The 26,174-nt window shown below is 42.9% G+C and overlaps 1 protein-coding gene and 1 long non-coding RNA gene across 3 annotated transcripts in view; one reads left to right on the top strand and one right to left on the bottom strand.

Moving 5' to 3' along the window:
* Positions 1-26,174, bottom strand: part of LOC105724754 (uncharacterized) — a 98,040-nt gene that overhangs the window by 32,489 nt on the left and 39,377 nt on the right. Inside the window, exons 5-8 of one of the 2 annotated variants that reach the window (XR_001109105.2) lie at positions 23,119-23,195; positions 18,352-18,527; positions 13,631-15,537; positions 12,469-12,544 (exon numbers count right to left, since the gene is read on the bottom strand). This is a non-coding gene — a long non-coding RNA (uncharacterized LOC105724754). The remainder of the gene's footprint in view (positions 1-12,468; positions 12,545-13,630; positions 15,538-18,351; positions 18,528-23,118; positions 23,196-26,174) is intronic. The other variant, XR_010339123.1, reaches the window with a different exon arrangement.
* CA10 (carbonic anhydrase 10) overlaps positions 1-26,174 on the top strand; it is a 539,027-nt gene that overhangs the window by 487,762 nt on the left and 25,091 nt on the right. The window lies entirely within an intron of this gene.

Below are 26,174 nucleotides of genomic sequence, written 5' to 3'. Positions count from 1 at the left end.
CCTTCATCATCATCAGGTTTCTTTTCTTCACCCCGCTTTTATCAGGGCATGTTCCATCTTTCCATTTCCTTACATTTGGTTATTAATGGTAAGGAGACAAGCTTCTGTTTCCAATGCATATACAAAGTTCCAGAATATTCTCATAGAATACATGGCCATGGGTAGGTGGGGTAAATGGGATGAAGCCTTTGGGTGATGGCAGTAAGTGGTCACTTAAAGAATCCGCTGGGTTTATTGGATTCTCTCCATTTTCTGCATTAAATGTATTTCACCATCCCCTTTCACCTTTATCCAGGAAGCAGGAGTATCTAGCCCAATGCATTTATTTGACTTATCTGCTGATTTATAAAATCCACCTTCTGCCTTGAGCCCCGAGTACATTATACTCATACAAACAATAAACCCCATATAATCAGTCTTGTCAACCAAACCACATCTCCCGAGATAAATTTAGCCTCCTCATGATGGCAAGGGGAACTTTCATTTTGCCAGTAGGTTCAGCTTGTGCCTTGGTCCAACTCTCAGATTAAACATGCACATAAATCCACCTGGCCTCCTATCTTATCAGTGTGGCTGCCCAACCACGTTTTTTAGAAACCCGATGGCAGACTCTGCCTGGAAAACGAATGGCTGCTTGAGGGCCAGAGTTTCAAGAGTCTTCTTCACCAGGTGGGGCTCTGCAAAAAAAAATAATGTCCCCTACCTAGAGAACAGGGGCCATGTCTTATTTCTATCTAGTCCCCAGGATCGAATGCAGTGCATGGCATTAAAGGAAAACATGGTATGTTGTTGTATTTACAGATTTATGGTCAAAATTTTTGCTAAGACAAAAATCAAAGCAACCCTGCATTTCTCTCTTCCTCTCAAGTAGTTGCAAATCAGAAAGTCACATACCTCATGTTCCCATGTCTAAGTGGAAGCTAAATAATATATACCCATGGACGTAGAGGATGGACTTATTGACACTGGAGACTCAGAAGGGTAGCAGGGAGAGGGATGAGAAATTACCTGATGGCTACAATGTATGTTATTTGGGTGATGGTTACACTAAAAGCCCATACTCACTATCACACAATATATCCATGTGACAGAACTGCATTTGTACCCCTTACATTTGTATACCAAGATAAACAGACACAACTTATTTTTCTCTCACCTTAAACAAGTGGTCTCGATCGAGGACCATATTGCCTTTCAGAGGACATTTGGCAATGTCTAGAGACAGTTTGGGTTATCATGATTGGGGGTTCTACTGGCATCTCTAGTGGGTAGAGGCCAGGGATACTATCAGACATCTTACAATGTACAGAGTACCCCCCACAACAAAAAATTATCCAGCCCAAAATATGAATAGTGCCAAGGTTGAGAAGCTATGCCTGACATCAGCCAATGCCACAGGTGGCTAAAATTGGTTCCCCTCTAGTTTTCCCACCTGCTATTCTGATACCAATAGCAGCACTGATGGCATCAGAAAATCAGTTCGTGTTCATTGAAGCAAAGAGAGAAGGAAACTCATTCACAGAGCACCACTAGGGGCCCCAATAGTGTGCTAAGCCTGCCCCACAGATTATCTCAATCAATACTTAAAACAATCTATTACCATATCCATTTTGCAGATCAGAAAATAAGAAAATTTTAAATAACTTGCCCAGGTCTCCCCAGCTAGGAAGAGACAAAACTGAAATCATACCCAGCTCTTTCTGATTGCAGATTAAGGCTGGAAGACTGGTTGTGAATAATGGTCATTGACCTTTACCCATCATGCAAATCTTATATTTCATAGGCACTATAAATATCCCTTACAATATAGATTATCTTTGGATTTGTACACTACCCTGTCATTCTGGCTCTCCTGGAATGTAAGGGGGAAGTCGAAGTCTTTTGGTCTCACTGCCAAGCAATAGCATCAATCCGCCTTCTTGCTTGGTCTCCATTCACCACTGTCCAAGGAGGTTCCATTCCCTTCATCCAAGACTTTTTATTTCTCAACCTATGGTCATTCCACACCATAGAGTGTGTTATTGAGGGTGCTGTTGACATTCAGGAGAGGACATGTGACCTTGCCCAGAACTATCGTCTTCTGTATCCCACTGCAAATCCTTTAGCATTCTTGACTCCTGGGCAGTAAATATTAGGAGATGTCCTCTAAGTATTATGACAACCCAGACATTTCCAAACACTCCCTGGGCAGCAGGGTGTGGGATTGTCACCCCCCAACTTTGAGAACCACTGGTTCCAAATGTTCACCCAGAAATCCACTGTTATACCTGGGTTTCATTATTGCTCACAGATACTCATTGCCCGGTTGGTTTTATCTTCCAGAGCTGGGAACCAGAGTTTCTTTGTGTCAGATCATTTCTTTTTCCCATTCAGAGGGGAGCTGGCAGTCTGGACAGCAACCTGGCTTGTTAAGGGTTTTGACACTGAGATCGGCAGTCATGCCACCTGCTTTGCTTACTTCCAAGCCTGTGCATTCACTAGATTTCTTTCCTCCCCAAAGGCTGCCACTCAGATCTTACCCACTGGCCAACCTACTCAGATGCTTTTTCTCCATGAAGTCTCCCCTGATGAATCTAAATGATCTTTTCCTCTCTCCTGAAATCCCCTATTACTTTATACAAGGCATAGACTTTTTTTTCCTGTAAAGGGCCAGATAGTAAATATGTTAGGCTTTGTGGGCCATATGGTCTCAGTTGCAACTACTCAACTCTGCCTTTGTAGTGGGAAAGCAGTCATAGACAATATGCAAACAAATAGGGTGGCTGTTGCAATGAAACAATGCTGAAATTTGAATTTTATGTAATTTTCAATTGTCACAAAACAACCTTCTTCATTTGTTTTGGTTTTTTTCCCAGCCACATAAAAATGTATTACCATCCTTAGTTCATAGGCCATACAAAAATAGGACGTGGCCTGCAGGCTGTCTGCTGAATCTGTTGTACAGCATCACCTTTTTACTGTGGTTATCACATTCTAATCCCTCAGACCAGGACAACAGTCTTCACCTCAGTGCTCTTACACAGTCTCAGACCCTGCCCCAGACATAATGAATCAGAATCTGCATTTTAACAAGACTGCCAAAGGATTCATGTGCACAGTGCAGCCTGACATGCAATGCTGTGGTTTACTGTACACTTGTGTCCATGTCCCCCACCCCCATCAATCAATGGTAAACTCTTTGAGGGTAAAGAATGACTACTATACAAGTAAGAAATGCAATTGCTTCGGAGCATGAAGGAATGAATGGAGAAAGCTTAACTGTACAGGCAGTCCTTGTCCTTCTTTCCTTTCATTCTATTATTAGTCTCTCCCAAAAGCTTAGTTTCCTATTTGCTGGCTAATCCATTAGGGAAGGAGAGGGCTTACTGTACCTAATACTTTCTTTGCTAATTAAGATAAAGAGAGAGACAGGAACTTGGAGGAGACTTCAGATCATCCCAAATCGTTTAATGGAGAAGAACTGCCAATTTTATGCTCCTGGATCTGTCTCTCAGGAGAACTTGCCTGCATCCTTCTCCCTCACATTTTTCTCTTGACTGCATTAAACCATTGCTATGGTCCTGTCTTACAGGTTCACCTTAGAAGCAACTGAGTTATTAATAACTTTCATAGTTCCTGAATTTTGCCTGAAATCCCTGGACCAGCAAGGCCAAGTTAATGACCACATGCACTTGCTGGAGGGCTGCATATTCTTCATCTGAGTTCCCCACATGGACTGAGGGATTTTCAGTTACAGCCAGAAGCAATAGAAGTAAAATTTTTTTAAAATAACTTTGCTTTTCAGGAATAACTAAATCAGTTATTCAGGCTCGGTCTTTCATCTTTTATTGTTCTGTAAACATATATACATATATATATTAATTAGTTTTTTTTCATTTTAATAGCATAAAGGTAACCATTTTATTTTTTTATACATATATTTTATTGCACTTTAGGTTTTGGGGTACATGTGAAGAACATCTAAGATTGTTGCATAGGTACATACATGGCAATGTGGTTTGCTGCCTTCCTCCCCATCACCTATATCTGGCATTTCTCCCCATGTTTTCCCTCCCCTAGTTCCCCACCACAGACCTCAGTGTGTGATGCTCCCCTCCCTGTGTCCCTGCGTTCTTTGTTCAACACCTGCCTATGAGTGAGAACATGCGGTGTTTGATTTTCTATTCTTGTGTCAGTTTGCTGAGAATGATGGTTCATCCATGTCCCTACAAAGGACACAATCATCTCATCATTTTTTTGTGGCTGCATAGTATTCTATGGTGTATATGTGCCGTATTTTCCCTGTCCAGTCTATCATCGATGGGCATTTGGGTTGATTCCAAGTCCTTGCTATTGTAAACAGTGCTGCAATGAACATTCGTGTGCATGGGTCCTTATTATAGAATGATTTATAATCCTTTGGATATATACCCAGTAATGGGATTGCTGGGTCAAATGGAATTTCTATTTCTAGGTCCTTGAGGAATCACCACACTGTCTTCCACAATGGTTGAACTAATTCACATTCCCACCAACAGTGTAAAATTGTTCCTATTTCTCCACATCCTCTCCAGCATCTGCTGTCTCCAGATTTTTTAATGATCGCCATTCTAACTGGCATGAGATGGTATCTCAATGTAGTTTTGATTTGCATTTCTCTAATGACCAGTGATGGTGAGCAGTTTTTCATATGTTTCTTGGCCTCATATATGTCTTCTTTTGAAAAGTGTCTGTTCATATCCTTTGAATGGGCTTATTTTTTTCTTGTAAATCTGTTTTCTTTGTAGATTCTGGATATTAGCCCTTTGTCAGATGAGTAGATTGCAAAAAATTTTTCCCATTCTGTTGGTTGCCAGTTTACTCTGATGATTGATTCTTTTGCTGTGCAGAAGCTCTGTAGTTTAATTAGGTCCCTTTTGTCTATTTTGGCTTTTGTTGCCAATGCTTTTGGTGTTCTAGTCATGAAGTCCTTGCCTATGCCTATGTCCTGAAAGGTTTTGCCTAGATTTTCTTCTAGGGTTTTTATGGTGTTAGGTCTTAGGTTTAAGTCTTTAATCCATCTGGAGTTATTTTAGTAACCATTTTAAAGTGAACAGTTTAATGGCACTTAGCAGTCATTAAGTTGTGCAACCACCTTTATCTAGTTCCAAAATACTTCATCACTCCAAAAGGAAACTCCATTATCTATTAAAGTCACTCCCATTTCTCCCTTCCCTAGCTTCTGGCAACCTGTCTCTATAGATTTATCTGTTCTGGAGTTTTCATATTATTATACAGTATGTGAGCACTTTTTGGTCTGGTTTCTTTCACATAGCATGTTTCCAAGGTTCATCCACATTGTAGCATGTATCGTAATTTCTTCCTTTTCATGGCAGGACAATACTCCATTTTGTGGGTATACCACAATTTGTCCATTCATTCATTGATGGACATTTGGGTTGTTTCTACCTTTTGGCTATTGTGAACATTGCTGCTATGAACATGGGTGTACAGTTTTCAGTTTGGGTACCTATTTTCACCTAGGTATCGGGGGTATATATCTAGGATTGGCATTACTGGGTTATATAGTAATTATATGTTTAACTTTTTGAAGCACCTACCAAATTGTTTTCTACATTTTTTAACTGAGCACTTACCCTGTACCAAGCACCGAGTTGAAGAGTTCACAAAATAGTGCACTTGGATGACAAACATCTAGAGCCAAGAGGAGACAGAGGGCCGAAGAAGTCTTTAGGAATCTGTGACAGTACTCTCTCGCTCCACCCTGTCTCCCTCTTTTTATGCACATATTTTTTAATTATCAGCAATAATTAATTACAGTAATCAATAACTACTTATATTAGTTCATTCTCACACTGCTATAAAGAAATTCCTGGGACTGGGTACATTATAAGAAAAGAGGTTTCATTGGCTCATGTTCTGCAGGCTTTACAGGAAGCATGCTGGCATTTGCTTCTAGAGGGGCCTCAGGGAACTTATAATCATAGCAGAAGACAAACCAGGAGCAGGTGTCTTCATATGGCTGGAGCAGGAGGAAGAGCACAAGGGAGGAGGCACTACACACTTTTAAACAACAATATCTCATGATAACTCAGTATCAAGAGAACAGCCCCCAGTGGATGGTACTAAACCATCATGAGAACTCCACCCACATGATCCAGTGACCTCCAACATTGGGTATCACAGTTGAACATGAGATTTGGGTGGCGACAGAGACCCAAACCGCATCACAACCATTTATTGAACAAATATTATTCACCCATTTTGCAGGCTCAAGTAGCAGAATCAGAATTTGAACTCTGGTCTATTTGACACCAAAATGTATGCTCTTTCAACACCCTACTACATTGCCACTTCTTGACAGCAGAAACAGGGAAGGCTTAAAACAAACCCCAAATATCAAATTGAGGCTGCTCTTGGCTGTCAGGAAGTGGCTGTGGACTCTGTGGCAGACCCATCATTACATATGCAGGCTGGCCTGGGTGGTAAAGAAGAGCACAGTTTCAGGATTACTAAAATGACACTGGATTATTTCTGCTGTGACAAATTAACAGCCCCTGGCATGACATGACATGGAACTGAGGTGACTCTGCCTGGAATGATAGGGTTTTACAGTTAGTTGTAAGTGAAGTGAATGCACATAACTTGCTAAAAATAGGGAGTGTTGCATATGATTCACTGTCTTTAAATTAGAGCAGATTCAAAGCTATCTCCAAAGCAGTATCTGTTGCTCACTTTGCAGCCAATAGTGTTTCTGATGTGAGAGCAACAAGGATAACACTGCACCTACATCTATCTCGGAGCTTCTCAATCTTGAGTAATCATCAGAACCACCTAGAGGGCTTCTTACAAACAGATTCCTGGACCTCACCCCCGGAAATCCTGGTGCAGTAGGTCTGGGCAGGGTGCCAGATTCTGCAGGTCTAATATGCGTCAGGTGATGCCACTCCTAGCAGACAATCAATCAGAGTAGGGTAGAGAAGGAAAAGTAAGTGAGCAAGAGGGACAACTGCGACAGATTCCCGAAGATGACTGGAACTACTCCGGCCCTCTGGTCTCCTCCTGGCTCTAGATGTTCACTGTCCAAGTACACTATCTTGTGAATTCTTCAACTCAGGGCCTGGCGCTCATAAGTGCTCAATTTTAAAATATACTAAAACAATTTGGTGGTTCCTCAAAAAGTTGAACATAAACTTATCATATAACCCAGCAATCCCAGTCCTAGGTATATACCCAAAAGAACTGGAAACAGCTACTCAAACTAAAACTTGTACACACATGTTCACAGACTCCACTTTAAGGAGCACTAGTCAATCTTATTTGTGCCAAGACTCCCAATAACCAGCCATTGCTGACTTACCATTAATACTCAGGACATTGCAAGCATCACAGCACTTCATGCCCCTACAAGATATGTGTAGATCCTTCTCAAAAGCAGAGTATTTCCATGGGAGTGTCTCTCACTCTCTTGCATGTGTCCAAGTAAGAGAAAATTTTATTAGGTTAGTATAAAAGTAATTGCTAATAGAACCTAATAGAACCACTGATTCAGAGAATTGGAAGGTTTTTTTTTTTTTTTGTGTGAGACGCAGTTTTGCTCTTCACGCAGGCTGGAGTACAGTGGTGCAATCTCGGCTCACTGCAACCTCTGCCCCCAGGGTTCAAGCAATTCTCCTGCCTCAGTCTCCTGAATAGCTGGAATTACAGGTGCCTGCCACCACACCTGGCTAGTTTTTGTTTTTTTTGAGACAGAGTCTCACTCTGTCAGTCACCAAGGCTGGAGTGCAGTGGCATGATCTCAACTCACTGCAACCTCAGTAGCTGGGACTGCAGGTGTGTGCCACCACACCTGGCTAATTTTTGTATTTTTAGTAGAGATGGGGTTCAGCCAGGCTGTTCTTGAACTTCTGACCTTAGGTGATCCACCCGCCTCAGCCTCCCAAAGTGCTAGGATTACAGGCATGAGCCACTATGCCCAGCTGCTAATTGGTAATTTTAAAGGGCATGGATTCCATTCACATTGCTCAGGCCACAGAATAATGACAATTATGCTAATTACTCCTCCAAACCTCATGGCAGTTTGGGGGGACTATGGTTTTCCCTCCACCAGCAACCTCCATGGGCAATGTCCTCTGCAAAACTACACTTTCTTACCTCCTTGCCTCTTCAGAACTTATCTCTTACAAAGGAGCACACACCCTCCTGGAGGTGGTTCTGTTTATTTAAGGCAACCGGGGGCAACAGGCTGTGTGCTAAAGAAGAAACGGGAGCTGTGTTAATTTCATGTTAATGACAGCAGAGCAATTTTCTTACAGGAAATAACTAGTTACCTTAATCATTTTAAGTAGTTATTAGCAGCAACCTAAAAAGGATGGCTATGCTTATCACAATACCCGCACAAAGGAAATGAAGACATGAATAACAAGACCTTAAACAGACTTCTGGCATCTTCCTTCTGGGTGGTATTAAATGGTATTAATCTTTTTAACTGACTTCAATCCTGAGTCCACAGCCATGTGATAAAATGTTAAGTGAACTGCTGGAAATAGAGGTGGTCCCCCCCAGATTTATTGTGCCAATTTACCAGCGGTGGAAGAGCACACCACTGAGAAAAGCCGAAGAAAGAATGACAGGTAGATGTATGGATTAATTAATATAATGCAGATAATAGCATCTTTTCCAATATTAATACTTCTTCAGAGGCCACTCTATATATGTCTCTGGGAAAGAAAAAAGCTAGAATATATTTATTGTTGTTTCATCCCATCCCCCCTCCCTTGCAAGATAACGATCAGAGTTAAGAAATGAATAAAACTCAGACAACTTTATCCAGGCCACAGCCACACAATAAAAAAGAAAAAGTAACCACACAAGAAGAATAAAGTGCTTGTTCAAGGGTTTTACAGTTTTAAGACATGTCAAGTAATTTTTTTCCTAAGTAAGAGGACTGTTTTTCTTCCCTGAGGTGGTTGTGCTTGTGAAAGGAATCAGCTCTATCAATTCAGGAAAAACCATCTACATCGACAAAGTATATTTAATGCATATGATGTGTCAGGAGCTGTGCTAGGTCCTGGGGAAATAATTTCTACAAACCACTGTCCGGCCCTCAAACAATTCTCATTTTACCTCGGAGATGCCCTATACACAAATAATTGCAATATGGAGCAGTTGAGGCCTCAATAGAGGTATTTTGTGGGTGTGATGGTGGCAGAGAGGCATGCATGAGCATCTCTACCTGCAGGGTGAAGCCTGAGCAGGGTTTTGAAGGATGAGTAAGAGTTTCCCAGATGAACTTGGGGGAAGGACATTCTAGGAGGAGGGGAAGGTGTGTTTACAGATACGGATGTGCAAACAGCCAGGTCCACCCAGGAAGATGCAGTAGCTTGGCTGGCCAGTGTATGTGGGCTGGGCAGGAAGGTGAATGGTGAGGCTGGAGGTCATGGAGGGCCTTTCAGGGTGGATAAAAGAGCCTGGATATCTGCCAGAGGAACCTAAGGTGGCACCGAAGGATTTCCTATGCAAGGAAGTGAAATGTTTAGATCTAGAGCCATCACAATGGCTATGGAGAGACTGGCTTGGAGAGACATAAGGTTGGAAGCAGCAAGGCCAGATAGGAAATGATGCAATAATAAGGTAAGACGACTTGAGGCCCTGATCTGAAGCAGTAGCACTGGGCCTAACGAGGACAGCAACAGTTGCAAGAACCGTGAAGCATATTACAAAAATCCACAGAACTTCGTGACTAATGAGCTCTCACGAATAAGGAAGACAAAAGAGTCTCTGTAGGCGCTCAAGTCTATAAATGTAGCACTGGGAGGATGATGGCCATGTTAGAGGGGACGCAGGAGGAGGAGGCGGCGATTTGGAGTGGAGTTCGGGGTGGCAGGATAACGAGCTTGCCTGGGAATAGGCTATTTGAAGTACAGAATTCCCACTGAGTGCTCATAAGTCCTACTTGCATAGACAATGATTCACCACAGCCAGCTGAGGTAGCTGCATGGATTACCTGGGGCCATCCCTTGTCTCTAGCATCTGGGACATCAAGGTTCCTGCTTACCAAATGACAAAAGAAAATGAACACGAGAAGATCCAGGGCTGGCTGGGACTAGGGGGTTCATTTTCTCATCACTGCTCAACGCAGCTCTGAATTCATGGACCAAGAAAGCAAAGAATGGCCCTTGCCTGAAACCATCCAATGTGATAGGCATTAAGGCCACAAGACTTCAACTCAGACCAACAGCAGGGGTGTGCGTTTTGTCTCAGCCAAGACAGAGTCAAGAGTATCCGTTTCTTGGGTATGCCTTGGAATAAACTAAGTTGGTGGAGTTCTTCTTCCAGGTTTTCCCTCCTGCAAAGCCATTGGAGCTCCCTCCCCACTAGAAAGCAGCCAGACCTCGGGGAACTCATTTTAACTATTCTGGGAGAAGACTGGGACTGGCAGGGTGAGGGATCCAGGCTGGTAGAATTCATTTCTGTTCAATTCAGCTCCCCTGGGCAAATGGCGTGGGAATCAAGAAATGAGCTTTTTCTGAATTTCTGAAGCTCTTCCTGGGACACTGGAGAGTACTCTGAAAATACTGCAGGCTCTCTGCGGTTCACCTTCATTCTGGTTTCTGGTTAAGAGCCAGGCTCTAATATTAGGCTCCTGGGGTCCAATTTCTAGCTCTTCAACTTATTGGGTAAACTACTTAACCTCTAAGGTTTGGTCCCCCGGCCCCCGCCACTGCAAAATAGGCATGATGAAAATGTTATTACCTAACCCCATAGGGGATTCATTAGGGGGATCAAATAAGATAATGCTTATAAAACACCAAGTACAATGCCTTGGGGTTGTACCCAATACATGTTATCTGTATTACCGTACTAACTTAGGTCAACTGATCCCAACCCAGGTGCTAGTTACTCATTTGCAAAACAGTGACTAACCCATGGACTGCTAGTGAACTTTATAGCTCTGGCATGCTGTGTTCCTGTATGCACTCACAAGCTATGGAGGAACTGCTACAAGCACCAAAGTTATCATTTAAAGCACAGTCAGGTCCACGTTTTCATGTTACAGGAATTCAGGAGGAGGAAGAGAGCAAATTTATATAGGAAAATCCAGGAGGCCAGTATGGAGGAGATAGCAATTTAGGAGGGGCTTTCCACTAACAGAATTACAGCCAAAACAATGGCCATTCTGGATGGAGACAAACCACATGGACAAAGACCCAAATGTGTGAAACTGTGGGGCATGTTCAGGGGGCCTGAAAGAGCCCCTTCAATAACAGGTACATGCTATTGAGGAGGAGATGAGAGAAGGCTGGAAAAGTCAGAACTGAGCTGTGGAAAACAGAGAGACAGCTCAAGGCAGGGAGGCCTGAAGGTGGGAAGGCGACAGCATGAGCAGCTGCGAAGAGCCAAAGACTGTTTCCCAATCAGAACCTGCAGGAGAGGGTTAGTGCTGTGTCTGGGGTAGCTCCTACCTAGAAGACAGAACCCAAGACTTACAGCTGACAGATACACCAAGCCAGCTGCACCTATTTCTCCACAGCTGGCATGAAGTAAAACACTCAGTACAAGAATGCAAGGGGACTTCTTCCACAGGGACTCATTTATTTAGCCACCCACTAAGCCTGAGTGACAATCCCTTCCACCCATTGGAGGCCAAGTAACTTAGTACCTAACATTCTGTCTTTGGCATCAGATACAAGCTCTTCTTCTATTAATAACTATGTGACTTGGACACATTACTTAACATCTCTAAGCCTCAGTTTCCTTAACTCTAAGTTGGAGGTGATAAGTTCTCATACGTGTTTCTGTGAGGATTAAATGAAATAGTGCATGAGAACTGGTTAGCACAGCCTGGCTCACATAATGTTCGCTAGTGTTCACTAGCTGTGTTGTTACTCCTTGTGAATATAAGAGAGAAATGCCTGGAAACTTGGGGAAGTATGGATGATCCAGATAAAGCCAGAGAAAGAGCTCGAATGCAGCTCAGGAGTCATTGAACCCCTCAGCCAGGGCCCAAAAAGAGATGAATTCCCCAGGTTCACACGTAAGTTGGTGTACCAGAGAGTCCAGGAAAAAAAGAGAGAATGTGGACCTAAACGATCAGAGAAGCTCCCCTCAACCCTTGGTAAAAAGGGGCTGCTTCTGTGGCCAACAAACATGTGGCTCTGCCTTTTACTAACCAAGTGACTTCAAGCAAGTTATTTATTTCACCTCCCCCACCTCAGTTTCCCCATCTGCTAAATGGGGACAGTAATCTCTGCCTGTATATGTGTTGTGAGAACTGAATGAGATGACTTCTGTAGGGCATTTAGGACCCTGATAGCACATGGGAAACCCTCCTTAAATGGTAGCTACTGTCATTCTTCTAGATGAAGATCAGGCAAGATAAGACGGGCAGACAAGAGTAGGGAGGTGTATTAGTCCATTTTCACACTGCTAATGCAGACATACCTGAGACTGGGTAATTTATAAAGGAAAGGGGTTTAACTGACTCACAGTTCCACGTTGCTAGGGAGGCCTCACAATCATGGTGGAAGGCGAAGGAAGGCCAAAGGGACATCTTACGTGGCAGCTGGCAAAGAGAGAGAATGAGAACCAAGTGAAAGGGGTTTCCCCTGATAAAATCATCAGAACTCATGATACTTATTCACTATCATGAGAACAGTATGGGGGAAACCGCCCCCATGATTCAATTAACTCCCACCAGGTCCCTCCCACAACACGTGGGAATCATGGGAGCTACAATTCAATATGAGATTTGGGTGGGGACACAGCCAAACTATATCGGGGGGGTACACCAGACAAAATCAGCAGCTTGACCAAGTCTACAGATGGAAAATAAACTGTGTTTGGGAATCAGAGACCAGGATTCATGTCTAGATCTGTTTATAAACAATTAAGTGACTTTGAGTCCTCAGTCCTTCCTGTCTGAAAGACAGTTTCAAAGCACCCTGGCCTAATTCACAGAAGGGCTATAGTTTGGGTTCAGAAAGGAAGTGGGCAGGAAGACACATTGTAAATTATAAAGCTCTGCCTGCAAGAGCTGGTTTTCTCTCTCCCTGGACTAGAACTGCTTGAGGCCAAGACTGAGTCTCCATCTTGAAATTGCCCCTCCCTGGTATAGTAGCTGGTATGGCATGGGTGCCACCACTCTGTGGATGGGAACCACACTGTCCCCACTCACCGTTGGGAATGCCTCAGACTCTGGATACCCAAGGGGTGAAGACCTTCCCTTCTAGCTGACCTAGTTCTACTGGAAACAGCCTTTGCCCTGGCAAAAGACAGAGGTCCTAAAGGGAGCCATGGTATTTGGGGCTAAACCCTTTGCTGACTGGCTGGGCCTGGGTTACAAGGATAGGGAGGAAAGAATGAAAAATGCAATCTGCCTCAGGGAGATTGGGACCAGTGGTTTCCAAGTAAAGCCACAGTGCTCTCACATACACAGAGATACACTTGGAATGGATACTGAAGTCTTAATATAGACTGCCCACATGCCTGTTCCCAAGTGCTGTCAGCAAAATGCTGTCTCTGTTTCCCTCCCAGAGTATATTTTGGAAGCTTAGGACGAGGGCACCATCTGGACTTCCCTGCAGTACAGTGAGAGTAATTTGGCTTTCCCTCCTCCTGTTGCCTTTCCCTACTCTCACCCCCAACTCACCTTTCAGTCACAGGACCAAAGATCCTTCTATAAAACAAAATCCACTAGGAAAGAACCAGCTGCATCCACCACAGAAGTGACACTGAATGACCACACAGGGTGCAGCAGGAAGGATGTTACAACCCAAGGTCATTTTTTGTTGGACCCCTAAGACACTGCAGCGTTCATGAAGATGCTCAGCAGAAATGTGTAGCACAAGAACCTATCATTCTTTCAATTTACCGGAAAGGAAACTGACTTCCCTAGCCACAGCCCTCCATCTGGGCAGGACACGCACATACATACCATGAGGGCTGTTTTCAAATGTGTAGGGGGTATTTGGGGTTGACATCATGATGGAAGTACTGCAAGCAGTTAGTGGGAGTGGTTCCAAGGTTCTAAAGGCCCTACAAGCATGGGACGGTCACACACAATGAAGACTTGTTCAGACCCCACTGTTCACTGGTCTCTAGTAACACTGTCTGGGGAACAGGGGGAGAGCTGGATGCTGAGATTTAACTTGCAAAGGCCCTTTCATCGGAGTTCATAATTCCTTCTTCAATGTGGTGTGTCCTTGTGGCTCCCTCCCTCCTACATGGCATGTAAGAGCCTGTAAAACAGATGTCATTGTCCTCTAGCATTCGGCTTCATTTCAAATTGCAGCAACAGGTGGGAATCAATGTGACTAACCCTGGATTGTTCAAATTAGTTCCTGAATCAATGCTTTTGTACTTTTCCACGTAAATACGGGGATTTTCTTGGTATGTGATATTTCTTGCCATTTATTTTCCAATAATTGGATGAAATGTGTCTTGTTTCTTGGAATAAACTAATACTTTTCAGTGTTCGCCAAAAGTGGTTTTGTGCTTATTACTCATCTTTTGTAATCTTCTCGGATGCTTTTCCCAATTTTTCAGAAGCCTGTGTTGGGATCTCCTATTCCCTGTAATCTGAAATGATACATCATTTTCTTATTTGCGTTTTTATTAAGAAAATAAATCACTAAATAATTTGTGGTGCCTTGTATAGTTAAAATATTAATACTCAGGCAGATATTCAAATTACTTTTGTCAAGTACTGGCATATGAGAGACATTATTAAATTTGGGTGATTTGATTCCAGGGTTAGGAATGCCTGGCTAACCAAGAACCTAGCTAGGCAGGCTCTGGAAGGGCAGGAATAGGGGAAAGCTGGCAGGCAGTTGGCAGCATAATTTCTGGAAGAATCAGATGCCACAGTGAGGAAATGTGCTATATGGCCAGGCATGGGGGCTCATGCCTATAATTCCAGCGCTTTGGGAGGCCGAGATGGATGGATCACCTGAGGTCAGGAGTTTGAGACCAGCCTGGCCAACATGGTGAAACTTCATCTCTACTAAAAATACAAAAATTAGCCGGGCATGGTGGTGTGCACCTGGAATCCTAGCTACTCGGGAAGCTGAGGCAGGAGAGTTGCTGAACACAGGAGGTGAAGGTTGCAGTCAGCTGAAATCACACCATTGCACTCCAGCCTGGGCAACAAGAACAAAACTCCATCTCAAAAAGAGAGAAAGAGAGAAAAGAAAAGAAAATATGGTATAGTAAAGGGTCACTTCTCTCTAGAGTTTTCAATTGAGTGTTAGAAACAAAGCTGCTGTCATCAACATTCCTTACTCCTGCACGTATACCCACTTCTCCATCTTCAAACGTGTGATGACTTTCCACTGTTCTTAGGATAAAGGCAATATTCTTACCAGGGTCTCCAAGACTGAATGTGATCTGTTCTTACCTTTTTCTCCTGGGTCAGCCTACCTCATTCCCCTTCCCTCTGGGCTCCAGCCTCTTCCTCTTACATATGGTCTTCCATGATGCTACAGGATATTTGCACGTGTGCCTCCTACTGCCTCGAAAGTCTTCCCTCTTTTCATCTCCTCATGCCCAGCACAGTGCCTGGCAAAGGGAAACACATAAAGGTTTGTTGGAAGAATAAATGAGTGAAGGTTTGGGTTGCAGCTCTCAGGTTTGGGATATTTAGTTTCGTTTGAATTTGGTTCAATTTGACCTAAACACAATCAAATGGAGAAACCAGAAGTCACAAAGTGGCTGCCAGGAGGCCATGGGACTAAGCTGCATATTTATATATTTTTTGGCCATGGTCTTTGCCTAGCCTTCTTCTCTGTCAATGCAACCAGCCTGGTCCCATAGTCACCCATTTGCAACCCTGGGCATAAACATTCTGCCTACTGAAACTTTGGTTTAAATATTTGGTTTCAATTCTATGTACAGTCACATACAACATAGCAACGTTTCTGTCAAAGACAGGCTGCCTATGTGGCAATGGTCCCCTAAGATTATAATACCATATTTAGATGGAGCCTTTTTCTATGTTTAGATACACAAACACTCACCACTGTGTGCAATAAAATTGCCTATGGTATTCAGTACAGTAAAATGCTGTGCAGGCTTGTAGCCTAGGAGCAATAGGCTATACCACATACCATCTAGGTTTATGTAAGTACACTCTATGATGTTCACACAATGACAAAATCACCTAATAATGCATTTCTCAGAATGCATCCTGGTCATTAAGGAACGTATGACTGTAACTTAGTTGACTTTGATGGAAATTTAGGAGGCAACATCCTATATTTCCCACCAGTGTTTTAGAAGAATCACAAAACCCTGTCCTTAAAATCTCCATGTATTCCAGATAAAGACCCTGAGGTCTAAAAGGGGACAGTGACCTACTGAGCACACCTACCTAATGAGTGGCAGAGCTGTCACTTAAAACCTAGCCCCTTTGACTCCCAGCCCTATGCACTTTCTAGTATTCATCCCTACAGTCACTCCACTGCAGGTTTAATGGCTTTGAAACAAACCAGTATGTGTTTCTGCTTTTTAAATATCACTCTTTATGCAATTAATGTGTACAAAATCAAGCCTAGTTTTGTGAACATTTTATCCAAATTGCTATGCAGCTTCATTTATGAGAGGAGAGAAAACCCTCCTCTCTTATCTAATAGATGTTATGTGTCTATTTTCCATGAATAGGTCAGTTAGGAGAGTAGCCACCTAAAGTGACTCTTCTGAATTAACCCTGAGTGAATAAGAGGGCTTTGGCAAACAGTGTGTGAGGATTCCGTCTTTCCTTCCTCCAGGATGGGGACTAACTGTGAAGTGAGCTAGGAAGAGTCTTCTCAGTCAAGCCTTTGATGTGCATCCACTATTACAGGTAGTGAGAGTCACTGCCCTGGATATTTGACAAGTCACATTCCTCTTCAATTTAGTTATATCTATACCAGTGAAGCTATAAACCTTTATGAATAACTAGAAGAGGATAAAACCTTGCATTGTGGTCCCCTGAAATGTCATTCAATCACAGTGTGCTCTGGACACTGCCTTGCTGAAGCTTTCAGAGCCTTTCTCAGCATTCCAGAGACATGCTTTGGCCGAAATTGTCTCATGATCACCAGGAAGCTCTCTTCCTCATTCACTCCAGAGCTCAGACCTCAGGCAAAAGACATCCCAGGTATCAGGCTGAAGTATTGGATTCTATTTTTTTTTTGTACAGTTCATCCATTTAAGTGAGAAGTAATTCCACGAAAATGGATGTTAATTTGGTTAGATGTATGTAAACATAGGTAGTCCCTATTGAGATGTTCATGGCCCTTTTTCTTCTACTTCATTCAGTTAATGTGCAAGATCACATTGGAAGTTTTCTCCATCATTGATTTACCCTTAACTCCTGATATGAGCCCTACTTGATTGTAATAAATTATTTTTAATGCTGTTTTCCACTAGCTAGTATTAATTTGGGCTTTTTGCATATATGATTGTAAGATATCTCTTATCTTATAATCTCCCCCTCAGATATCTGCTGGAACATACTTGCAAACCCATCTGGACTAACACTTTTTTGTGGGTAGGAGATGACCAAAATAATTCTTGCCTTAATTCGAATGAACTACTTAACATTAAATCTCTAAATTAGTTAAAACAAAGCGAGACTTTATTAACAGTATTTTTGTGGATTCTGGGATGACTTAATAAATACTTAACAAAAATGCCCTGTACATACCAGTACAGAGGTTCTCAAGGGGCAAACTCTTCTACAGAATTGACAAGAATCCTAAGAGACAAGGTATATAGTTTGAGACATGTTCAGTGTATCTATTTTCATAATACAAGAATATGGCTACAGAAAGAAAAGGCTGGCAAAATCTTCTTGGTAGTCATCTGACAATAAGATAAAGTAAGACACAAACATGAATAATATATGGACACTCAAGAAATACGGTCCAAAAGTGTGAACGGCCTGACGTTATTGTTACCTATGGAACTTAACAAGTCACTTCATCATTCTAGAGCCTCTCTAATCCCCGGCAGCCAGACATTTTTAATAATAATCATTGCAACTCCCATTTAATGAGGGCTTACTTTGTGCCAGACACTGCATTTGAAGCCCCCTTTATCTCATGCATACACCTGAGCTCATTTAATCAGCACAACTCTTTGAGTGGTTATGTTGTCATCACAGTTTTGCCTGTGAAGAAGCCGAAGTTCTAAGAGACCAAAAGACCCAGCACTTGAATCCAGAGCCAAACTCTCTTCATCCATGCCCTGTGCTGTGATGAGTTTGAGGTCACAGGAGCATGGGGAGGAAATAGGCAGATGCAGAGAAAAAGAGGGCAAGTTGTAGGATATCAGTGAGAAGGAGTATTAACTAAAATCAGCAGAGGTTTCAAAAGGACCTGCAGACCTCACCTTTAATTCTTGCATGGTGGCAGCCACTGCCTAGAAGTCACTTCTGGGAGGATCTAGACGTCACTGCAGGAGGCTCATCCCGCTCTGGCTCTCAGCAGCTTCTTTAATGAGAAGTGGAAAGGATACAGATGCTTTGGGAAAATGATCATAGAAGAAAAGTTGGCTTCTGGAAGCAGCTATTTCAGAATGTTTTAGGGGGGAAAAAAAAAAGCATTACGGAGCATCCCTGATTCTTTATGTGTGTTATCTCATCTGTTTCTCTTGCTTGCTTATATCCTGCCAAGTTCCTGAAAGACTGTGACATTGATTATCTTGTTTCACTCTCATGACAATTCTTAGATGCATCCCTATATTATGGATTAAAAAATAATTAGAGGAGCTAAGTTACTTGGACAGAAGAGGTGTCTGACTAGCCTCAAGGTCTTGCATTTTCCAGCATGATTCTGCACCCAAATATCTGACTCTACATTTGTGCAAATCCAAGTTTTTATTCCAAAAGGGAGAAGTAGGAAAAAAAAATCTAAGTTTTGTTCTTTTTTGTGGAGAAAATAATTATATTTCACTCTGGTTTTCTAGGTTGCTCTGATAGCCAGACCACATTTGGGGGGTCTTCATTCAGTGAAACTATGAAAAAATTCTTATTTTTAGCCATAATTGCATTCCATATCCTACGATGAAGAAAATCTCATCACTGGGCAGACCAGTGATAACTGCCGAACCTTAGGGTGAGAATGTGGCGGTTAGTAAACATCAAACTGTGTTTTTCTCTGCAGACTATGTGTGCTCTTACACATAAAGGCAACCTTGTTAATGACTTTCTATAAATAAGTTCTAGCTTATAATTGTTCCAGCAACAGCTGCTGAAATCTGATCGCCCCTCAAATACAAAACACCTTTCCTTTTTTCTTTACTTTCTTGTAGAAAGACACTATGTGCATACTCTCAAGTAAAATGAATAGTCACTGTCACTTTTTGGCTGTGTGACCTCAGAAGACGTGCTTAACCTCTCTGTGCCTTAATGTCGTCCTTTGCCTATTTTAGGAACAAATGTGGTCATATGCATAAGCTCCTTTAAAATATGGAATATATAGCATTCATCTCTGGACTTCTGGGATCTGGCATAAGGTGGGCATTTGGGACCTGTGTGTTGAGTAGAATTAAGCTCACTTGAGTTGAATATTCCTTGAAAAGTCTAAAGGACCATAGAAAGGTGACAATAGTAATCATCATCACTTAAAGGAAAGGGAGAGCTTAATGCTTAGGTTCTCTCAACATGTATTTTCCTTCTCTCTGTATAGAACACCTACTGGAAAACATACGTCCTGGAAGTTCTTTATTCGTCTCCCAAATTTAAACTAGCAAGGGTCAGCAAACTACAGTCACAGACCACATCTAGCCTACTCGGTGTTTCTGTAGTTTTTCTGGAACCCAGCCACGCCCATTCTTTTATATTTCGTCCGTGACTGCTTTCATACTACAAAAGCAGAGTTGAGTAGCTGTGACACGTACTATATAGCTGACGTAGATACAACTATTTACTATCTGAATCTTTACAGAAAAAAGTCTGCTGACCTTTGAATTACAGTGTGAGCCATTCAGAATGCATTTCTCTTTAAAAGTTCTTGCCTCATTCAGTGTCTGAAACACAGTGGGCGCTCCAATAAGTGACACTTCCTCAAGATTCTTTGAAGAACAGACACAATGGCAGGATCCACAAAGGAGACCTGCACATACCTAACCCCTATTTCTGCAGGAGTTGAGGCTATATTATCTATTGCTTGTATAATAAATACTGCATAACAACAATAATAGCTAATATTGGATGCTTACTGCCTGTCAGGCCCTGGGCTAAGTGCTTTTGTATATTCAGTCTTATAGAATCATCACACAGTTCTATGAGTATTAGTTACAAATTATTATTACTATCCCTGTTATAGATGAGAGACTTACTCACCTAACGGTACCCAGGGGTGAAACCAGGCTTTGCAACCCACATAGCCCAATGTGATACTCAGTGTCTTGGTTCCCATTAGAGATACCCTTTGGAATTCCAGACTATGCTTTAACTGTTCTCAGCCAAGCACCTTGCTCCCCCCATCCCTTGGGACATCACACTTCATTGTACAAGACACAGCCTGCACTGCTTCATTAATTCATTTACCAATTATTTCTGCCTTGATACAGTTAATATGTACCAGGTACAGTGCTGGGTATAGGGGATGTCACAGGGACCGATACGATAGAGCCCTTGCCTGGATGAAGCCTGAAGTCTAGTGAAAGAGGTGAGCATTCCTCAGTCCCACAGTAAATGTCAAGATAAAATTATGATACGTATTTTGAAAAGTACAGAGTGCCATGAGAGTGGGTTATAGGGATCTCCCTCAACAGGTGACCCTTGAGCTAAGATACAAAGGAGTTCATAAGTAGGAGTCAAACAGAGAAGGGAAGGAAGGGTATTCCCTCCCTTCTCTTCTCTTAGTCTTCCCTTATTCTTCTCTGAATAAAAGAGCTCACTCATAATACCACATTTGTTCCTAAAATAGGCAAAGGAAGACATTAAGGCACAGAGAGGTTAAGCACGTCTTCTGAGGTCACACGGCCAAAAAGTGACAGTGACTATTCATTTTACTTGAGAGTATGCACATAGTCTCTTTCTACAAGAAAGTAAAGAAAAAAGGAAAGGTGTTTTGTATTTGAGGGGCGATCAGATTTCAGCAGCTGTTGCTGGAACAACAATTATAAGCTAGAACTTATTTATAGAAAGTCATTAACTTAGGTCCTAAGTTATCCTTAGGAAACTAAGCTTTGCCTCTGGTCCTAAGGGTATTCCCTCCCTTCTCTGTTTGAGGGAAGGGAAGCATAAGAAACAGAATAAGAACAGGCTCTGGGAAACGAGGAAGCTCAGTTTATAAGAGAGACTGAAAGACACTGAGCAGAACACAGAAAACAAGGAGATGTGGTTAGAAAAGTCAGGGGCCACAGATGTGCATCTTTATGTTACAGGCAGTGGGAAGCCACTGAGATGTTTAAGCAGGGGTAAGGTGACAGCACTGTCACTTCGAATGCCATGTGTGGTCTTCTGTTACAAGGCTGCTCTTTCGCATTCCCCAAAGGGCTTCTGCTAATGGAGCATCATGCTGAGAAAGGAAATCTAAAGTCTGAGAACACAGCCCGTTGCCCTCCTGAGGCATGAGGGGCGAGTGAGCAGCCCCTGGCATGCACTGGTGCCTCACCTTGCTACCACAAAATGAAAACTGTTGAGACCTGTGCTGCTAAAGCTGCTCCCAGCTTAACTGATGACAAGCACTTGTGTCAACTTGGAAGCCTGCTTGCAGCTGCTCTGCTCATTTAACACAGAGGAGTACTTGTCTGTTAGCTTGAAAGCTGAGCTACTGGTCACCAAAGGCCAATGGTTTTCAGGATCCCACTTCAATTATGTGCACAGGAGAAGCTTTGCCTCTGGTCCTAAGAGAATTCTAGGACATAAGTGAAATTCTTCATCACCCTTCAGATGGAATCAAGGCCTCCCCTACCTTGGCCTGCCAAGATCTCCACGGTCTTCTCCTGCCTTCCAATACAATTTCTTCTCATACCACTCTCCCTTACTTAGGAGTTGCTCAGTAAACACATGTTGAATGACTGGATCTATGAATGACTGTGTCATCATGGGCAAGACATAGCTCCTCTTTGATCCTCATTGTCTTCATTCTTTAAAGTAATGGGCTGAGAACTAAGGCCTTGGTTTTCTCTAAGACCCCTTCTAAGACTAAGACTCTACAAGATGCAGAATTGGTATTCATTCAGCAAATGCTTGCCAACATCTCTTCTGAGCCAGATCCCATCACTGGGGCTGTGATGATGAATATCCATGGCCTTGAGATGTTTGCCCAAAAGTAGAGACAGACACAAAGAGAATAGTTTCAAAATAGCACATCCTTGAATATGAACTCAAATAGTCATAGGAACTGGGCGCAATCCCAGCTCTGCCACTGTCTCTCAGAGGGTTGGTGTCCCTGTGACTCAAATGGAAATCATGGCACTAACTCATGGAATTTTTCAAGAATTAAATGAGATGTTTCTGCTGGGATCATCTCTGGCACAAAGAGGTGCTCAACAAATGTTGGTGACGGTCATCAAGTGGTGATGACTAACTTTGACGATGATATTCAGCACGCACGTGACTGCACCTGGCGTCTGTGGCTTACATCTGTTCTGATCACCCAGTCCCCATGCTATTTTGGTTGCAAAATATTTTGAATTTTGATTAGTCAGAGTTCTCTAGACAAACAGAATCAATAGGATATATATCCAGATAGATAAGAGGAGATTTATTATGGGAATTGGCTCACACAATTATAGAAGCCAAGAAGTCCCACAATATGCAGTCTGCAAGCTGGAGAACTGGGGGGAGCTGATGGTGTAATTCCCAATCCCAAACCACAGGGAGAGAGGTGTTCGAAGTCCCAGAGTCTAAAATCGAAAGGCCCAAGAACCAGGAGCTTTGATGTCCAAGGGCAAAAAAAGAGGGATGTCCCAGCTCAAGGAAAAAGAATCCTCCACCTTTTTATTCTATTAATATCTGCAATAGATTGGAAGCTGCCCACCCAAAGTGATAGGGCCAGATCTATTTTACTCAGTCTACTGATTCAAATGCTAATATCTTCTAGACGCATCTGCACAGGCACACCCAGACAATGTTTTTCCTACTATTTGGGCATCCCTTTGCCCAGTCAAGTTGCCGTATAAAATTAACCATCACAAACTTGCCTCCTGGATGACAGCACCGAGGAGAGGAGAGAGGAGCTGCACTTGGTGCTCAGAGTCAGTGCTTCATGGAAGGAGTCCTGGAGAAGATGAGACACAGAGAGAATCGTTGCAAAATAGCATGTGCTTGAGTGTGAACTCAAATAGTCGTAGGAACTGGGCACAATCCCAGCAGAACTATAAGGTAAAGAAGGGTAGGAAAGGCTTCTTCAGCCCCCACTTTCCCCTCCTCCACACCAGAGAGATCTTTCAAAAGTGCACATCAGCTCAACTGGTTTCTTCTTTAACACCTGTGACTTCCCATTGTGTTTCAAATAAAATCAAAGCCCCTCACCATGGTCTACAAAGACTTGCATGAACTGGTTCCTTCTTGAGCCACCTTCATCCTTTCCCAGCCATTCTCAGCTGCTTGTCCCTATCTCAGGCTCTTTGCCTTGGCCGTCCTCTCTGCAAGTGATAGGCCTCCCTCTGATCTTCCCGTACCTGGCTCCTCCTCATCATTGGAATTCAGCTCACATGTTAGCCTCCCCAAAGGCTTTCACCAACTATACTACTGAATGTCGCTTCCACTTCTGCATCCCCGCCCCCGTTCCTTCCACTACTGCCTTTCACTTTGTAAGTCAAAATCTTGTTTTGTTTCCTTCAAAGCTATCTTTGCTGCCATCTGAAACTATCTCTAAGAGGGCAAAGACTTTCTCAGCTTTATCCCGACTGACCTCAGCTCATAGTTGGCCCTCAAAGATTTTTGGAACCAATGAATTCCAGGCCCACGTAAAGGACCGAGGTGAGGTGGCATTTCTGAGATGAGAACACAAGGACAAGTCACATCAGGTCATGGAGGACTTAGATACAGAGAATGCACTGGAGCATGGCACCTGCCATGCTGGAGCATCATGACAAGACTGGTAGTATTCTTCCTGGAAGACTGCCTGACGTTCCTCAGTCTTGCATTTCCAGGAAGCTTCTCTAGGAGGATACTCATGTAAAATTACTTTTAAAACTCAAGATTATAAAATAATTTCCAGGAATCCAGGTTTAGTCCTTTCACATGGTAATTCCAACTAAACTAGCAGAAGCCCTCAAGGCATCTCTTTAATGATGTCTTAAAGTCTTGAACTTGGTGTTTAATTAGCATGTCATCATTAGTCCCCAAAGAATTTGCTCTCATTGTCCCTGCAGTCTTAGTCAAATCATGCACTTACTCAGACAGTTGAACAATCACTTACTGATCATCTGTTTCATATCAGACACTCTGATTACTCTGCATAAGCCTTAAAGTTGGGGCTCAGTTAAAGTATAGCTTAGGGCCCATCTAAGTTATTCAAAATTCAGACTTTATAGGGTTGAGATTTAAAAGTGTTACCTATACTCCCACCAACAGTGTAAAAGTGTTCCTATTTCTCCACATCCTCTCCAGCATCTATTTTCTCCAGATTTTTTAATGATCGCCATTCTAACTGGCGTGAGACGGTATCTCAATGTAGTTTTGATTTGCATTTCTCTAATGACCAGTGATGATGAGCATTTTTTCATAGACTGGACAGGAAAAATGTGGCACATATACACCATGGAATATTATGCAGCCATTAAAAATGAGGAGTTCGCGTCCTTTGTAGGGACATGGATGAACCTGGAAACCATCATTCTCAGCAAACTGACACAAGAACAAAAAACCAAACACCACATGTTCTCACTCATAGGAGGGTGTTGGACAAGGAGAACACATGGACACAGGGAGGGGAGCACTATACACGGGGGTCTGTTGCGGGGGAGTGGGGGGGACAGCGCGGGGGGGGAGTTGGGGAGGGATAGCAAGGGGAGAAATGCCAGATATGGGTGAGGGGGAGGGAGGCAGCAAATCACACTGCCATGAATGCACCTATGCAACAACTTTGCATGTTTTTCACATATACCCCAAAACCTAAAATGCAATTAAAAAAAAAAAAAAAAAGTGTTACCTATAAATGGCAAAAAGTAATCCACAGGCATCACTGTCAAAACCTGTCTGCCAATCTGATACTCTCCCTAGCGGGACGTGATTTGCACATTGCTGCTCCACAAGCCCAAATTGATGGTAGGAAAAGCGGTGAACCCCCCTTTTCTCCAGACCCACATGGACTCATGCATGTTGTAAGTGGTTAGTGGGTTCTGGGTTGGCATCCTTGTGTCTGGCTAGGGAAGAGCAAAGGCAGTAGCTGCAGGAAGTGTGACCGCCACCAACAGAGGCCTGGGAGGCTCATGCTCGAGCCCTGCTGCTGGTGCATGAACTGGTACAGGTCCCAGGTTACCTTTGATGCCCAATTTGTGTTCTTACATCTGAGAACAGAAAACCTGGTAACTGTCAAACTGTTTCCTGGGCTCTTCTGTTGCTCCTAGATGTTCCGTTGCCAGGGGATTCTCCTGGTGCCACCTCAGCACACAAACATACACATTCTATAAACTGCAAAGGCCTATAGACTGCATCTCTGCCTTAATAGCCATCACATGACATCAAACACCCTCCAACTGCCACCTCTATTTTCTCCTGGCTCCAATCTGCCCTCTTACAGACCAGCCGATTATCTCATTCCCTGCTCAAAGCCCTTCTATTGCTGATGTTCTAGGTCTTCTATGATCTGGACTCAGCCTGTCTTCCAACATAGGTGATGCGTGGACTCCATAACCCACCCAAACTAAAGTGGAGAAGGGATAAACAGCCAGATAAAATAGGACTCTGCTCACCAGCCAACAGTATCTGCTAAAGCAGTGCTTCTGCAACTTTAGCATGCATTCAAATCACTAGGAATTTGAGAAAATGCAGAGCTTGATTCAGGAGACCTGGGATGGCGCTCCAAATTCTAACAAGCTCCCAGATGCTGAGGCTGCTGCTCATCCCTAGAGCACACACTGAGTAGCCAAGCACTATGTCATCTTACTAACATCTGACTGGGGGTCAGAAAGAAAATGCTCAAAACTCATATTCAAAATGGCTTTATTTCTAGAACGTATTAACTCTATAAATTTACCAGTTTTGTAAAGCAAAAGGTCAATTTCATATGGTTCCACCTAACACAATAGGC

This window comes from Aotus nancymaae, unplaced genomic scaffold (genome assembly GCF_030222135.1).
Source record: "Aotus nancymaae isolate 86718 unplaced genomic scaffold, 86718_ANA_hifiasm-v0.15.2.pri h1tg000072l, whole genome shotgun sequence".
NCBI lineage: Eukaryota > Metazoa > Chordata > Mammalia > Primates > Aotidae > Aotus > Aotus nancymaae.
This window is presented reverse-complemented; position numbering and strand designations above follow the sequence as displayed.